The sequence below is a fragment of the Doryrhamphus excisus genome, chromosome 13 (assembly GCF_030265055.1).
Source record: "Doryrhamphus excisus isolate RoL2022-K1 chromosome 13, RoL_Dexc_1.0, whole genome shotgun sequence".
Taxonomy (NCBI): Eukaryota; Metazoa; Chordata; class Actinopteri; order Syngnathiformes; family Syngnathidae; genus Doryrhamphus; species Doryrhamphus excisus.
This window is the reverse complement of record NC_080478.1, coordinates 11,585,513-11,602,227: the sequence shown is the minus strand read 5'-3', so window position 1 is coordinate 11,602,227 and position 16,715 is coordinate 11,585,513. Positions and strand designations below refer to the sequence as shown.

The 16,715-nt window shown below is 40.2% G+C and overlaps 1 long non-coding RNA gene across 1 annotated transcript; it reads right to left on the bottom strand.

Moving 5' to 3' along the window:
• Positions 1 to 9,978: 9,978 nt before the first annotated feature.
• LOC131140535 (uncharacterized) lies at positions 9,979 to 15,628 on the bottom strand. The gene is made up of 3 exons (XR_009132425.1): positions 15,146 to 15,628; positions 10,751 to 10,811; positions 9,979 to 10,622 (listed from the first exon to the last, which is right to left on the bottom strand). It is a non-coding gene; the product is annotated as an uncharacterized LOC131140535 (long non-coding RNA).
• Positions 15,629 to 16,715: the final 1,087 nt, after the last annotated feature.

The window sequence follows — 16,715 nt, the reverse complement described above, 5'->3', positions numbered from 1 at the left end:
TTAACAAACCCTTTGAAAATAGTTGAGGAGGGCATTAAGGAAATGGCTTGAATCCCATGACCAAAGTGGTACCAGAGTGCCAGTGGCGCTGCTGGTCTTTGAAACAGGGGAAGTATGGGGTATACCATACATTTAGTATGATTTTAACAACACTATCTGCTAGTGTGGCTGGACTAACTAGTAGCTGTTCCTCCCACATCAGTGATATGATATAATGAATCAATGAATGAACAAAACTCAATAACACTGGGATTATGTTGTAGTATGTACAAAGTGAGACAATAGCTGTAGAAATAATTTACGATGGAAGAAACGTTTTATTTGCTCTGACCGCTGTCTCCCTTCAAATCTGCGTGACTGCATCCCACAGGGAAAAGGGAAAGAAAGTAAAGAAACTCAGCTCACTCTGACTGCTGTCAGTCCGCTCAGCTCCATGGACCCTATAGCTTCCCTGGAAATGATGCTTTTTGACGTTCATCCAACCAGAGTCTGACGAGATTTAATATTGCTTCCATAGCGCTGTCGATAATCACCTGGGCCAATAATCAACATCTCTGTTTTGTTTAGTGGTTACATTTTATTTGAACATGCATCAGGTTACAATGGAATGCATCACAATTTCAGTTCAAGACTAAAAAGATACAGGTTTCCATTGATGAGAGCAGTCACGTGGGTCGATTAGCTTCAATAGCACATACAGCTGAGTGTCGTTGGCATAACAGTGAAAGCTAATCTTATGTTCGTGAATGATGTCATGTCTCCAAGCGGCAGCATGTAAATATTGAGCAGAAGAGGGCCAAGCACTGATCCTTGTGGAACTCCGCAAGTGACACCACAGTACTCAGAGGTCACATATAAACAAAGAAAGTACCGGACTAGTGGCACCAATAAGCGTTTTAAGGCTTTCCAGTACGATAGTGTGATCGACGGTATTGAAGGCAGCTCTAGTAATAATAATATTGTGGAGGTCTCATGATGCATGGATAAAAGAAAGGTTGTCACTTTTGCAAGGGCTGATTCAGTAAAGGGGTTCAACCTAAAATAAGACTGAAGAGGCTCGAGGCCATGTGATCATTAAGCTGTTGCGCTACAATTTTTTCGAGGATTTTCAAAATAAATGGGAAGTTAGACACTGGACTATAATTAGAAATACTCTGTGGGTCTAGGTTTGTTTTTTTGGAGAGAGGTTGAATCACCGCAGTCTCGAAAGCTGCAGGCACTGTGCCGGAGGAAAGCAATAAATCTCATATTTATTTGAGAAAAATTGTGATACATATTTTTTTGTTGGATATTTTTATGGACTATCTGTCCATGCATGAGTTTAACTCTTTCTGGTTTAAAATATAATTTTATTCTTCAGTTTGCTGCCTGGATGTACACAATATAATAAGATGATCTACCAGTTTCCCCAAGTGTGACATTTTCTTCACTATACCCACACACCTGTCAGTTAAACTCCAGATAACTGTGAGTTCCCAGTTGATTTTTGGTAAAGTGCTCCGGCTGCAAGCATTGTCCAATTTTTTAGAGAAACTCACAGAAGATGAAGAGGGCAGAGGGCATAGTTTGATGTACTTCTATGACCAATGGACTGTAACAATGCTACTTGAGAGCAAAGGTGAATCCCAGTCCGGTACATCCAACTTCAATGGGTTTAACCTTGTCTTTGGGGACTGTCAAATATACTAGTGTAAATAGTAGTGAACCTTAACACACCAACAGCAGTGCTCAAATCCAACACAGCACATACATTTCGCCGTCCCGCTCCACAACAGCAACACAACATTCCTAGTCCTGAATGTGGTGCATTCATAAGAGCGTAAAAACTGGTCGTTCTTTTGGACATTCCCTGTATTACTGTTGGTTTTTCTGTTATAATTATGAAATTTTTTGTAGATTTTAATGTATGACAGTTATCATTGCATTTGTGGTATTGGATTATTGTAATTACTATTCTGTTGAACTTGCATGTCACAAAATTCTGTCAAAATAAAAAGCCATTGTTTTTAGACAAAATGTGTACATAGGTACCAGTTTGGACACAAGTACTGATTTGGGACCGGTAAATATTCAACCTTAGTAAGCAATAAATCAATAGTTACTGTCAGCTTGAAAACTAAATATCATGTTATTATTTATGAGATATATAAACAAGTATTAAAAGGCGCGTAATTTATTTTGACTATAAAGCCCCGCAAAAAAACTGTTAAAACGCCAACTATGTTCCATTTTCATAACATGACCTGCATATTAACCAAGCTACAGCAACATTCGTTTTCACAGCTAACACTACTTTTACAGAACTACTTTTCTGGCGTCATGACACAGCCCTTCGCTCACTACGCATAACGCCACTACCGAGAGGTCACGTAAGCTAATGGAGTTTCTGCATCGCCTGTAAGTTTGAATTGAATGTACCAGTTCAACAGGGAGCATAAGTAGTCTTGTGCTGAAAGATACAGTCAACCCATCAGTCGGCATTTCAGTGAGAGCAGACATTGTAAGTGACTGTTTCATTCCGGTTTGTGCAGACATGGCAGTGGAAATACATTCATTACATGTTTTTTTGCGGACTACCCGTGTTTTGCATGCATGCAGGTATAGACTCACCCTCTGTGAACACTCTGTAATACTACACAGACCACCGCTTACTTACATCAAAAACATGGGGCTAATATGGTGAAATCTCCTACAAAAGAGTGCAGCAGAGTGGAAACATCCATATAAGGGAGTCTGGCTCACTGTGACATCGCAGGGTAACAGTGTTAGAAAAAACTCTCTGAAACCGAGATTTCAGAGCCATCTCAAAGTTGGCGGAAATGCGGAAACCTCATTATCTGAAACCTTGGCCCCGTTTAACACGCAAATACAGCATTCTAAAAACATTTGTAGGTCAGAAAAGTGGAAATAGCATCATAGATCCCCTTTAAATACATAGGGGGCCGTAAACACACTTACTGCATATTGCAGTCAAAAATTGGATTGGATATGGGCGCTAACTTGGAATTGGAAGTTGCAGTGGAAATCCGGCCTTTGGGAGTCAACAAATGTATCAATCATTTACCATACAGTATCTTCAGCTTTCTTTCGTGTGTCTCTGATCATCTATTAAATCTTCAGTTGTTTTCTGCCTATGTGATTTTTCTCATCTGGAGGGGAGCCTATGGAAAACATTCATTCATTCATTTTCTACCGCTTTTTCCTCACAAGGGTCGCGGGGGGTGCTGGAGCCTATCCCAGCTGTCTTCGGGCGAGAGGCTGGTCGCCAGCCAATCACAGGGCACATATAGACAAACAACCATTCACACTCACATTCATACCTATGGACAATTTGGAGTCGCCAATTAACCTAGCATGTTTTTGGAATGTGGGAGGAAACCGGAGTACCCGGAGAAAACCCACGCATGCACGGGGAGAACGTGCAAACTCCACACAGAGATGGCCGAGGGTGGAATTGAACCCTGGTCTGCTAGCTGTGAGGTCTGCGCGCTAACCACTCGACCGCCGTGCCGCCCCCAATGGAAAACAAAACCAAAAAAAGATTGTTCTTGTACAGAAATAAGCCGTTATAAAATAACCTGATATACAGTATGGCACAAGCACATTTGTTGGTGCTGCCTGCTTAGTATTTGTGCTTGTTACACCGCCAATGGTGCCATTGTGCAGGCTGCAGGCTCATCAGTCGGGCCACTATCCATCAATGTTTTGCTCCATTATCCCCATAACATCTCTAGGTGGGGGAGCTACAGTGGGGCCGTCTACCTACCATGCTTTGCAGCCTGCCTAGGATCCTTCTTTTCCCCATATGTCTTGATATTTCATGGGATGGTGGAATATCTCCACATACTTGTCTTTATTGTGCAGTTGACCAGAGCACAATGTCTGGACTCAGGACTGTCAAAGTGATCTTTGCCAGGAACTTGAGCTGGCAACTTCAGCAGTCGAGATCGGTTGCTAACTGCAACTCGCCTCCCATTGACAGAAGGGACCGTTCTATTTTGATACAGCGCTGCGTTTTGGTCTTTGGTCTGGTGAACTGGATCCACTTCAGGGCTGTGCCTGGGTTGTTCCTGTTACCTGTTTGCAGGACTCCATGATCTCAGCCACCGGAACTTGCAGCTCAAGAGGATGTGCATGTTTGGATTTAGGGAGTTGTACAGGGGGCAGAGTTCTTCTGTGTCATACCAAGTGTATCGGTTCTTTGTGGTCCATTTGCCTTGTTGTTGCTGGCTCACCACTGGGATCATGTAATTTGTCCTGTCCATTTTGGCAAATTCAGCGATTACAAGATCTTTCCTTTCCTTCTTTGTGGCTTTCGTCCATCTGTTTAGCGCTGCATGATTGTTTCCCATCGGTTTTGTCAAGAGTTGTTGCTGTGTCTCTTTGATTCATTCATCTATATTTCCAGCAGTGGCACATAGTAACTATTGTGGCAACTACTTCTTTTAATGACCCGAGACAGCCAGAAAGCCCAAGGATATGTCTGATCTGATAAGCAATAGTGGTACACTGTGGCATTATTGTGATACTCATGGCTAGCAATCAGCTAGTGACTCAAGGCTAAGTAATGAAAACAGAATGTCATCCGTGTGAGACATAATGAGATTGGGTAGCATGTCACTGACGTTGTTACCTCATGTCCAATAACACTTTGTTACTTTGCTGCAATCAATTACTGTAACAATTTATCAAAGATGTAGAATACCCATCCAAAATATGATGATCTCATATCTAACATCTGGGGCTCTGGTCTTCCAACTCCCACAGGAGAAGTGATAAAACAGACAGATGAGAGGAAAGAGTAGAATAAATCACACAGAATAAATCACAGAATTTTATTAATGTATGGATAGAGATGTCAATCATACGGATGATAGAGTGTCTGTGAAAGTTGAACAAAGAAAATGCCACCGAGACCTGTCATTCCCACTCTCTCGTAAAGAGACGAGGTGACCAGACGTCGGCCAGGCATATAAAAAATGGATTCCCAATAATACAAACATTTCTCACTGCCAGTGCTGCATGGTTCAAATGTATTATGTTGACCCTCAGTAGGCAGAGAAGATGATCATACCAGGGATGCACTTTTTATCCTTTCATATTCCTGGGCTTTATTTCTACAATCTGGGCGGTTGTGTAACTATTATACAGTGGATCCCTTACATATTTGTGATATATCATTTGCATCCCTGCAGATTTTTGAATTTAAAAAAAAATAGCATTCTAAATTGTATTTTTTTCTTTTGAAAATAGGCATTTTTTTCAGCAGAAAACACGTCAATCATCCTAAGCCAGCGATAAGTTATATTGTAATTATATAAAAGTATAAAATGTAAGTGTAATAATACAGCTTACAGCACAGCATACATATACAAAGTAACAATATGATGTCAGTACGAGTGTGTGGCAACAGAAGCACGGGCGTCTATAGTCAATTCAGCCTCAGAACTTGCACTGATGTGTGTGTTTTTTAAAACAACATAGGCATTAAATAACAAACCAATAGTCACCTTTACACTCCTATTATTCTTTGGTTACACCACATTCCACCATAGCAAACTACTGAGCTCACTAATTCGTTTCTCAATTTATCAATCTATCAATTTACTTGTTCTAAACTTAAGAAAGTTTTTTAAACGGAGTGGGGAAAAAACTTACCACTTCCACACGGAACGGGAGGAGAACTTTTTTTTCATTCCACCAGTCATCGCCGACTACATATACAGTATAATGTATAATCAATTACTGATGCCTCCTGAACAGAATATCACATATAACTTGTAATGAAACAGCAATCGTTTATTAATTATTGCGAGGGATTAAAGTGTAATTAAAGTGAAGGAGTGATGTTTCTACTGAGATGTACTGAACACATATTCATTTATCCTCCTGGGTCATGAAATGCAGTTCTTGCAGTAATACAACCATAAGAGCTTTTCACAAAAGGTCCGTTGCAGTGATATCTAAATGAGACTGCAGCGGTGGTAACTTTTTTCACCATTACGCTAATACTGGCATACTGTAGCAGTGAAGAGAGGGTATAAAAGATGATTACAATGGTGTCTTTCAACATGAGTGCATCAGGAAACACACACTGGCAATTTTCTAATTGCTCTGTGCAATGTCGCGTAGGATTACCACGATGAAGTATTTTCCTCGGATCACAATTGAGGTAAATCAATTTTCCATTTCTCTTTTAGTACTTCACTTCTCTCTGTTGTCAGACTAATGACGGCATGAGCCAGTGGGACAGGAGTCATTCATCAAAAGCATTCAAAAGCAAACACTGAGTTGGATCTCTCTCTTTACGTTCATTAGGAAAAGAGATTAGCTACTTGCAGTTATCAAGCTCAAGTGTGCATAAGAGGGGTATTAATTAAATAAACACAGAAACAGGTTGGACTGAATTATAATTCATCTGTTCGAGTGAGTAAATGAAAACAAATATGCAGTCCTTTCAGTTTTAAAAGTGGATTTTTGGTTTTGTGTTTATACTTTTATAAGTGTTTTTGATTGGATGTAATTTGAATACATGGGTTTCCCTGTGCCACTTGGCACAGGCATGGTCCGTTGTACCACCCCTTGTGTCTCCACCAATCAACTCCCGCCTTCCACTTGTGTCCTGTCCAGCTGTGCCTCGTTTTTTCATTAGTCTGTGTATTTATTAGGAGCGGCTTAGAGCAGTCCACTATTTGATGACTGAATTTGGAGGAGTATGATTTGACTATCAATCTTGCTGTGGAACCAAAAAATGTCATGTGATTAAGATTGTATCATTTTGAATCCATGGGGTGTGGCCACGGTTGCAAAGAATGTCTTTTTTTGTTATAAACAGCCCATTTTGATACAAAAAATTGTGCTAAAAGAATTGAATTGAAAGAGTGTGTGTTTAACAGAAGAGACTTACCACACGTAAATAAACTCACACGCTTCATTTGCACACTCCAAAGCGGCTGAGGTGAGCGCTAGGATGACCGTCAACATTGATGGATTTATTGGCTCATAATTGCTACAAACAGAAAAAAAGTATGGACATTCATTCATTCATTCATTCATTTTCTACCGATTATCCTCACAAGGGACGCGTGAGGTGGGGTACACCCTGGACTGGTCGCCAGCCAATCACAGGGCACATATAGACAAACAACCATTCACACTCACATTCACACCTATGGACAATTTGGAGTCGCCAATTAACCTAGCATGTTTTTGGAATGTGGGAGGAAACCGGAGTACCCGGAGAAAACCCATGCATGCACGGGGAGAACATGCAAACTCCACACAGAGATGGCCAAGGGTGGGATTGAACTCGGGTCTCCTAGCTGTGAGGTCTGCGCGCTAACCACTCGACCGAAATATGGCCATATTTTTGTATATTTTGAGAAGGTTAAAGTTTAACACCAGAATTTAAAGTGTAACTTGTGTCAGCAGCTTCTCAAATATGACATTCGTATAATTTAAAACGGGTAAGGCTGTTACGCCATTTTCAATCCATGTTGTTCCCATTTTATGTGAACTTTTCTGACGTATGAGGTATGTTCTTCAGTCTCAACCAAAACTGAGTCCTCACGATAAACTTTGAACTTCACAAAAGAAAACATAACGTCTGTCTGTGTAGGTGAATATGGATTATTATATCTGAACTTACACTGTCACAACAATAATTATGTGAGGTGCTGACTGTGCACAGAAAACTACCAGGGTGGATGAAGCTTGGCAAAAGTAACTGCAAGGACGTTATGAACATTCCTAATGCCAGTAATTTACACCTTCTAATGAGAGTATAGGAAATGATCTGGATGCATTCCAAATAATGTTCATTTTCTCTTAATGGCAAACTGGATCTTGACCTTTCTAATGAACTGAACACTTTTTATAATCGTTTAAATATCCATAAGTTTAGTGAGAAGATGTAAGGCTCTCAAATTGCTGCTCCAGCAAGACGAGTACACGTGTTTTCCAAGGGCAAGGTCTTGTCTTTTACAAGTTGAAATGTATTTGATGTCAATGGGTGATATCACTGTTTTAAAAAGCTAAAATATATATAGTACATCCACATGTGCATGGCGGGAGCTATCATTAATTACTGTTTATTGCATAGGAGCAATCGCATTAATTAAAAGGCACGTCTTTATTGGGTGAGTAAGCTTGCAGAGGTTTGACTTTTGATTCATTTGGACTCTTTGCATTTTATTTAAATTAGGATTGATTATCACTGAGAACGTGCAAGGAGCGACCCCATTACTGTCATTCATGTGCGGGGGCCTGGACTACCTCTGCTGATCGTGTCAAACGAGGAGGAAGAGTACTGCAGCTGACTGTGAATCAGTGCGACAAATGTGCCAGACATAGTCCTGAGGACTATGAATACTAAGAAGTATAAAAACAACAAAAATCGGTAAAATCCTAGGAGTAGTAGACAATACTAGGAGTATATAATATTTATTAGTAATCCTTTGATGAAATGCTGACAGTGCATACATACTATAGTTTTTCACCAATCAAAAATATATGTATTGCAGTCTGATGAGATATGCCATCATTTTTGCTCACTAGGTCTGACACATGAATCACACTTTGGCTGGAACTAATTGCTGAGTCATCCGATAATATAACTGGAGGATGTAAATGTATGTCGAATGGAGACGAGCCCAAGTGCAGTGGAAGGGCAGTGTGGAGACAAAGCTGATGTTTTAAATAAGACATTATTGCAGAAATTGCATAATATTTCACTGATGTAATCGCCCTGACTTTGGGACACTTATCTGATTGTAGGACAGCATTGCTAGATTCCTTTCAATCCAGGCGATGTAACTTATTGCCAATAAATAAGCTTCCGCTTGGCGAGCCGTACCGACATGCCTAAACACACTTCACACCTAAAATCTTTTTTGTCTGCACATGCTCAGATCTGCACTGATGTGTACTCAGGTATGATGTACCTCCCCTTCCCCAGCACACTTGGAAGGCCCGGGCTGTGCCCAGCATGATCATGGTCATGCATGTGGAATATGCAAATTTGCGACTGAGTTCTTATCGACAGTGCATTTAGAGAAAATCTGTCAAATTGTGAACTATGACATGAATCATAATACAGTAATATGGAAGTGGTTGTGTGTAAGGCATTATTGGAACCGACCTCAGGGTTCTCTGGGTCAGCATCAGCGAGTGACATGTGGCTGTTTTTTTCTGTCGTCAACCATTCTGGGAAACAAATATGACTAGTGTGGACAGTGGCAAGTAGAAGCTGTAGTAATTTTACATTTCATCAAGTTACTTCAGATTTGTTAGATCACGACACGCACATACTTGTACTTGTTTACATCCTTAATCACCAAACGCTTTTGCAGAGCACATTTTAAAAGCACCACCGATCATCGCTTCATAACACAACTCATACGTAGAATAGACATTTGTGTTGGCAATCATGGTAAGCTTAAAATTGAATTGAAAGTGTTTCCTGCTTGAAGTATCCGACGTGTCCACCTCTGATTGTCAAGAAGTATCGCTGTGCAGTTTTAATTCTTATTATTATTATCATTATTAGCATTATAAATTGTCATAAGATTAGTGATTTATTCGGTCTAAAAAATCTAGACAATATTGTTTAGCCTCAATTTGTGGGAAGATTTTCCAGTCATATTTTTTAATTGTACTTTTCTTACAATTAAAATGTACAACCAACACATCTTCGAACAAATCAACCTTTGTTCATGATTGTTTGGCGTTAGTCGAGCTCTTCACTCTGTAGGGTGCCCTTTTGCTAATTTTTTGGACATGGATGTGTGTTATGCATGAGGTATATAATTTATTTCTCATCTAACAACACCCACGGGGAAGTAAAGCATACAGCAAGAGTGTACATACACACCCACGGATGCACACCCATGCACAGTTCTGTGTTACTGCAACCAAAACCATTCATTCTGAATTCAATGTGGACCGCACACGAATACAACGCCACATAACATCAGCATCCTCTCTCTGTCATTCAAAGCATGCCTCACTAATAGGTATATGACAGGAACAAGACAAAAAAACATAGCTTATTAAAGGATGTTATTAATTCATGTCTTGCAACCAGTGAGACGGGAAATTAAGAAACAGAGCGGAGCTACATAATTAATTGTCCAGCCGCACAGCCACACCAAATTTGAAAACACCGAACAGAGAACACATCTAAAATTAAAGGCAACTCTTATATAACAATGTTGGACTACATTGTGGCAGGAAATATAATTTAAAACACACTTAAGAGCTGTTTCAATATTGTCTGTCTTTTAGCTGTCTTGGAGTCCATCAGTAAAAGACTGAAACAGGTCAACAGTCTTGTTTTTTTTTTTTTAATTATAGCCATCCTGTATCCATCATTTCCACTGAGACAGACAAGAGCCAGACTTCATCATCCACACAAACAATGGTTTGAGGTTTGTATTTGATATGTGGAATATGCATAAACGTTTTCCACTTTGGCCCCTCAATGAGCCTGAGGGTGTTTTCACAACAATCATAGCCCCACTTTGGAAGCCTTGCAGCTTGGACTCACATCTGGAGGACTGGCTACATTGCTGGCAAGCTTATTCAGAGGGTGGATAATACTCGTGGGCTGATACACAAGCGAGCTGCAGAACAAGCAAGGGAAAGAAGACAAAAAACCCCACAATCAATCAATTAACAAAAAAAAACCCCCACAAAAAATGGTTATAGGTTTGCAACAACATCTATCCATTTCTATTCCGTTTATACTCACAAGGGTCGCGGTCATGCTGGAGCCTCTCCCAGCTGCCTTTGGGCGAAAGGCAGGGTACACCCTGGATTGGTTGCAAAAATGTAAAGAAAATATATCTAAACAAATATCACAATAACAAAACCAATAAAGCTGTATTTTGTCATTAAATAAATATAAATAGAAAAATCCGACTGGAAGTCATGGAAGTGCCACCGCTAAGGTGACGTGTACTGCTGACATGCCAGGGTAAGTTTGAATGCTTTTGCTTTTGTTGCAACCAGAAATGAATGCTATGGATGTAATGTTAGACGGGCTGTACACTCGTGCTACCTCCTCGATAGAGTATAGGTATGAACCAGAGTAAAAGTGTATGCATGCGTGTATGTGCTGCTGTGTGTGTGTCACCCGCACTTGATGATGGAGACACTCCATCACAAGCTAATGCAGCTAGTGTCCTGGTGTACCTAATGTTGTGCCCAGTCAATCGGTTGATGTTACAAAAGTCTGCGTCCTACCAACCGAAAATGAACAAAATTCATATTGTCAGTAGCATGCCTGTTTTATGATGACTTCATGGAATAAGATAAAAAATACATTTCAAGGAAAATAACACTCATGCACAAGTGACTGATGTAACACAAGTTTGCATACAACCTGCATAAGTTATGAGACAAATGTATTATTACTTATTATTGCTTATTTTCATGTTGGTTTTTACGCTGAAAACGAAAGCCCTGTGTTTCAATACATTTTTTGCATATCAAAATCAAATTCAAATGATGCATTCTTTTAATATAAGAATATTTTGTAACCAAAAGGTACATGGACTCTTAAAACCGTCTTTGTCTTTGGATCCATACTCGGAAACTATTTTAGACATGGCAAAAGAAGGCCTGGCATATACAGAAATCTCCCACAAAGACACTCTTCTGTTGTTGTTGTGGTTTATCTGCTATCTGCCACTCACAAGCCAGCAGTTTTGCCTTTAAATGACAACTTCCAGTGTCCGAATATGGAAAAAAAAATCTATTTTTTTGTGTTTTTTCCTTTCTGTTGACTGGTGATTTGATTTTTTGTTAGATGAAATATACAATAAAATACAGAGTACGTATGTATGTCATAGATATAGTTTTTGACCCTGAAAAAACGTTTTGTGTTTCTTCTTTTGTTGTATTTCAAAATGAAATCTGAGAAGTGCTTTTGCAGCCATTTATTTATTTTTCTACACAGCTCTTGTGCAGTCTGTTTGTCATGGGATTGTGCAGGTGGCAGGTAAGTGAACACTCATTGCATTATCAAGTGCAATGCATTATCTTTTGTAATTTTCCGGAGAGTGGAAGACTGTTGGCATTACACAATACGACCTGTCGGGTGTCTTAATTGATTTGTTAAAATGAAGGAATTGCTTGACAGGGTGATTGTGTTGAAGTGCATAACAGCTTTAGGCTACAATGATGAAGTGGCCAGAGTGGATTTTTGTGCACTCTATCTCTACAGCTGTGTTTGACATGACCTATTTTTGGGTGTAGCGAGGAACGTGAGATCTCCGAGGGCAACTCTTTGCACCCTTAATCTGAGGACGCGTAGCTGTCCTGAGGTCTCATTCACAAATCCAGTTTTGAGTCCTTTAAACCCTTTAGAGCAGGGGTGTCTAGGGACACATACAAAAAATAAAAGCAACATGTGTTTCTACAACACATGTAGGGATGGGGGATATTTTACTGAAATAAGTCTGATTTTCAGTCAAAAATTGCATCAGATTCACCATAATCACACTGACTTTGGGACATTATCAAATTCTGGGATTGCTGCATTAATTTCAATCCAGGCTATTTCATTTTTGATGAGGAAGACTTAAATAGCACAGTGTTGAATTGGCAAACATTTACTTGGGTTTAGACACTTAAGAGTACAGAGGCCAACTGCGTATTTAGCATAAGCAGCGCCGGCCCTGGTCAATTTGCTGCCCCAGGCAAGACTTTATTTGACGCCCCTAAGTGGTATATTTATATACAGCTTACACACACTCATTTAAAGTATTAACGGTAATACAGTATAACTCAATGAATGTAAACATAAATTGATATTATAAACCAAATGTTTAGAACTACTCTATTACTTATACAGGGGAAATAAAACATTCCATTTTCTTACTGGCCGCTGGAATCTTTCAAACATTGTCATTCCACTAGAGTCATTGGTCTTGGAGCCATGTGACCCTGTAGTCAGATACATTTGAACAGATTGAGGTGCAGTGCAAAAGAGACAGGACTCTATTGTATTATTTAACTGGCTTTGTTGTGGGCTTCTGTGTAATTTTAACATAATAGTAGTAATAGCATCATTAAAAAAATAGTAAAAAACAAACAAACAAAAAAATCGTGGTTTATCGTGCCCCTGTAATTTCCCTATGCCTGGGGCCACCATGACAATTTCATGGGAACTGAACATGCAAACCCATAAATCGGAGTGTAAAGCTTCTGAAATGAAGAATTGAGCGTCTATCCACTAATCTCCTGTACTACCTAGGAACCTTCTAGATCTGTACAGCAGTATGTGTGACATGAAGATGATCATTTGGGAATGTAAACACTGTACCCCGGTATTTGGGCTACAGCTTTGTTCTGGTTTGTGTGAAAAGATAACTGATTTTCTCCCAAATGTATTTCTCTATTATTTATTTATTATAAAAATGCTGTAAAAGTTTTGTGTTATAGGTGACAAAGTAAATGATTGTACAGTGGTCCATTTCTTCTTCTTTCTCTTTAGGATTTCCGTTCAGGGGTCGCCATAGCAAATCAATCTCCCCCATCCAACCCTGCATCTGTCTCTCTCCCACCAAATACCCTCATGTCCTGTTTCATTACATCCATAAACCTCCTCTTTGGTCTTCGTTTACGCCTCCTACCTGGCAGCATCCTTCTACCAATATATTCACTATCTCTCCTCTGGACATGTCCGAACCATCTCAGTCTGGCCTCTCTGACTTTATCTCCAAGGCCTCTAAACATGTAATGTCCCTCTGATGTACTCCTTCCTGATCCTATCCATCCTGGTCACTCCCAATGAGAACCTCAGCATCCTCATCTTTGCTATCTCTAGTTCTGCTTCCTGTCTTTTCCTCAGTGACACTGTCTCTAGACCAAACAACATGGCTGGTCACACCACAGTTGACCGTTTATCATGGTTAATTGGTTCCAGACCCGACGCCAATAAGTAAGATTGTTGATAAGATTGTTTTTTTTGTTTTCTGAACATTGGTTTTAACATGACTAAAGCCCTGTAGACCTGAAATAACATGACTATACATTTACACTCCGATTAATCACATTGAGTGGTTGCAGTGAGTGCAATCTTTGAGTGCACTGGGTCATGGCGCCTGCCAGTTTCTGTTGTTGTTCATGTCGCCAGTAAAATAATGTTGCCCATCATCCACAATTCACACATGCAACGCTAAAAACACTCAATTTCCATAATGTGACCCGCATAGTTACCACACTACAGCAAAATTGCTATTATTGTTATTAACATTGTTATACTGCAGTGTGAAGTGAGGTGCAAAATTATGCCGAACCGAGTGTGTCTGTGTATAAGTCTGTTTGTTTTGGCAGTACGGATAATCCAAGGGAAGCAGCTGTTTGTCAGCCTACTGGTGCGGGACTTAATTGATCTGAAGCGTCTCCCAGAGGGCAACAGGTTGAATAGTGTGTGGGGTGTGTGGGGTCTCCTGTGATAGCATTTAATCTCCTGAGGCAGCAGGATGTGAACAGGTGTTCCAGTGTGGGCGGAGGGCAGCCAATGATCTTCTGGGCAGATTTTATAACTCTCTGTACTGCGTTCTTGTGGAGCCTGCATACCACACATTGAGATAGAATATTAATATACTCTCTATCGGCAACCGGTAGAAAGCCAGCAGCAGCTTCTGGTCCAGGTGTGTATCTCAAACTGAGCAAAGAAGTTGTTTAGCGGTTTTTATTGGTGGCATAGGTGTGTCCCATTATGTGAATTAATGATCAGCCTCTTTTTATCTGTTTTTATATCTTTAGAACACAGTAGAGAAAGGCGTGTCTTCATGTCTCACAAAATGGTTGTGGGCAAAATAAAAAAGGAGTGTGTGTGAGCTGGAAGGTATTTGGCACGGCTGTCCTTCCATAGAGAGGAAAAAAGAACTTTTTCTGCTTTGACAGCAGCAAGTCAAACTGCCAAGCTCACCAGGAAGTGATCAGACTTACAAAACTCCAGTAAACTCCTGTAACTCCATAGGCTCCAGTACACCCGCAACCCTCGTGAGGATAAGTGGTAGAAAATGAATGAATGAATGAATAAAATATTACTGATTTTTTTTTCCTTGCACATTGATTTATCATCGAGCATTTAGCTCATGCTACATCCGTCAATAACAGCGACAACACTTACAATGTCCGCTGTCCTTGGAATGGCTGTTTCTTCCAGCACGAGAAGTGTGCTCCAGTCCTCGCTGACAGCAAACGAGCATCTTGTTGAGTCTTCGTAGCGGAATTGAGATCTAGGTATCCACGCTTTTGTCTGTGAGTGACGCTGACAAGAAACCGCTAGCAAGGCGTTTTTTTGTGTTAGCTGCTACAATGACAATATCGCTGTAACTTAGTTAATATAGAAGTCTGTTATGTAATTTTGTATTTTATGATGGCTTTAGCGTATTTCCCATGACGTCCATTGTTAGCTTGCTCATATTAACTTGTTTTCACACTCTAGAATGCACAGAAAAGGAAAATAAATTGTGCCTTGTGGTGCTCTCCACAATTTAACGCTTGGCCAGAGCTGGGACAGCTGGACACACCTGATTCCAATTGGGCCGCCCTGCTACTTAGGCTGGGTGGAGGCAGCTGGGAGCTGCTGGTTCTTCTCACTCCACTGCAGAAGCCGTCATATATCATGGCTCTCCAACCAGCATCCTCGCCACATCCATGCTCCTTCCTGCCTCACCTTGAGCCAGGCTAAGTCCAGCTGTCCCTGCCTCCCCAGCCAGACCTTCTCTTCATTTACCTGTTTGCTTCCCTGGTGTGCAGCCAACTGCTACCACCAGCGCCCTTAGTTAATCCCTTTTATACCTTACCTTTGTTTGTTTTGCTACGTGTGGACATTAAAAGACTCCTAATTGCCCCTGCTTGCATCTGAATTCTGTGATCCAACACAGACAACATAACAAAAATATGTTTTCTGAAGATGTCAGTACGTCACTAGCCATGAATTTCGCTGCATATCATTGGCTATTTGAACGTTCAAATGTTGGTGCCCACTTGGCAGCTGGAAGAATCTGCTGCATACAGTCCCATTTAACATTTGTGTTCATTCTATCAGACACTTCTGCATTAGTGCACAAGATGTAAAAGTTTAGAGGAGCCTAATGAAACCCCTGGGTCATGACTTATGCATAGTGGAAATAAAGTGAGATGAATCATTGATCTCCTGGTGATCCTTTTTCAAAATTCTAATCTCACCCTTTAGTCTGAAAGCGTGGCAAGAAGAAGCCCATTTCTTGTACTAGAGCTCCCGTGTGGCTGAGAAAATGTCACGTTGTAGCATTACTGGTTGAATAGAGCTCCCAGGAGCGTAGCGTCCTATATAACAACACAACAGGCTTTCATTTGGACATAAAAAATGGCATTAGAGGCTGGGAAAAAATAAACTATGCATATCTTGCTGAAGCTGGAGTCAGATAATTAATCAAAAAATAAACCATTAATGTCATTTCTTGTAGACTGAACCAAAAAATAAACCTGTTTGCCTTTTTTTTTTCATATATTTGAACGCATTCTTGTATAACATTGTGTTATCTTCTTACTGAACCATTGTCCTGGTCAAAACAAAATTAATGACTTCCTTATAATTTAATAAAAATATTATACACTGTGCATTGAACAGCATGAGATTCTACACTGTGCACTCAGTTTGAGTTGTAACCTCCAGCCTCTGCCGTTAGTGATACATTAAAATAGTTTATTAG